The sequence below is a fragment of the Anthonomus grandis genome, chromosome 2 (assembly GCF_022605725.1).
Source record: "Anthonomus grandis grandis chromosome 2, icAntGran1.3, whole genome shotgun sequence".
Lineage (NCBI taxonomy): Eukaryota > Metazoa > Arthropoda > Insecta > Coleoptera > Curculionidae > Anthonomus > Anthonomus grandis.
This window is the reverse complement of record NC_065547.1, coordinates 44,647,949-44,649,311: the sequence shown is the minus strand read 5'-3', so window position 1 is coordinate 44,649,311 and position 1,363 is coordinate 44,647,949. Positions and strand designations below refer to the sequence as shown.

General features: G+C 34.7%; 1 long non-coding RNA gene across 1 annotated transcript; it reads right to left on the bottom strand.

Annotated features, from left to right (window-relative positions):
• Window positions 1-633: 633 nt before the first annotated feature.
• LOC126733473 (uncharacterized) lies at window positions 634-1,363 on the bottom strand. The gene is made up of 4 exons (XR_007659718.1): window positions 1,296-1,363; window positions 1,045-1,219; window positions 847-883; window positions 634-779 (listed from the first exon to the last, which is right to left on the bottom strand). It is a non-coding gene; the product is annotated as an uncharacterized LOC126733473 (long non-coding RNA).

Sequence of the window (1,363 nt, the reverse complement as noted above, 5' to 3'; positions counted from 1 at the left end):
AGATTTAACATGTAGCTATTTGTTGTGTTAAAGAAAATGCACATCATGGCTTCTGTCCATTTTAAGCGCTGAATCGGTAACTCTGTTTGAGTGAGAGCTGAATTTTATGCAATACACCTTCTGCAGGTTGGTGTTTGATGGTGTGTGGAATCTATTCGATAATTGTGGTAAACTCTAAGCAGACGAACGGGAAACTCTCTATACGAGCCTAAGATCCGCCTCTTCATGTCTTCGGTGGTAAACTTCGTTTACCGTTAGTTATTTTTACTGGAAGAATAGACGACGAGAAATACGTCAACCATCTACAACCCAATTAGCAATTGATCGACGTTGTCTGAACCATAGAGACAACCCTGTTTTACACCAATTCGAAAGAGATTTTTTGGTTGTCGCAACGTTACGCAGTGACTACCCGTTAACTTTCTAAACGCTTTTGGAACGTTTTTAGAGTTACTGATTTTTGGACGGCTGGACCAAGCTGGATTCAGCTACTCCAAAAATACAATCTTTTTAATCCATTTTTTGAACAGTCTTTATTAATATTTGTTTTGTATGTAGTTTAATATAGTGAATTATACGGGTTAAATACCCGTTTTGAAAGATTTACAAGCACTTAATTTATAAACAGAACATAACAAACATAACTAAATAACAAACACGCCCTGAATTTATAGCGGATTTCGAAAAAAAAGAAGTAGTTTTTTTATTGGTTTAATAAGAAACCCGCTGTCGTTGTCCCTGGTTGGTCTGAAGCAAGAGGAAGAACGAATGGACCTAACCTAAAATTTTAATACATATTTCAATTATTGTTTGCAGTTTGTTGCGCGTTTGCAATGTGAAGATTACATTCTGAGTTCTCATTGCTGCTGCTGCTATATAAATCCTAAAAAATAAAACTTTATAAAATTTACCATTGTTTTCAAACTGGTTAGTCTCTTGTGTAAAGAAAGGCTATAAAGTAGGATATAGGAACCATGAAGGAAACCATTTACAGAAGGTAAACCCAGTTTTTTAAACTTTAAATATGTAAAATTCAATACAAACCTTTTCACTGCTATCTTCCGCCACTTTCATTGATTCTACATAATCCATATCAACTTGTAGGCATTTTTGCTTCAATTGCAAGTTTTTCTTTGCGTCTGTAGTAGTAAGTAGGTTATGTTGAATTAAATATTTTTTCTTCCTCTTATTCTCTCTACCTTTGTTTTTTATATTCTTCCTAAAACTCTTAACATGTCAAAAAGCTCCCACTACAGCGAAAAATGCTCAACACAGACGGTCAGGCAATGTAATACCCATTCGCTAACAATGAGGTAACAATGTTCTTACTGGATTTTTGATTTGAAAAATTGTACACGTCTGC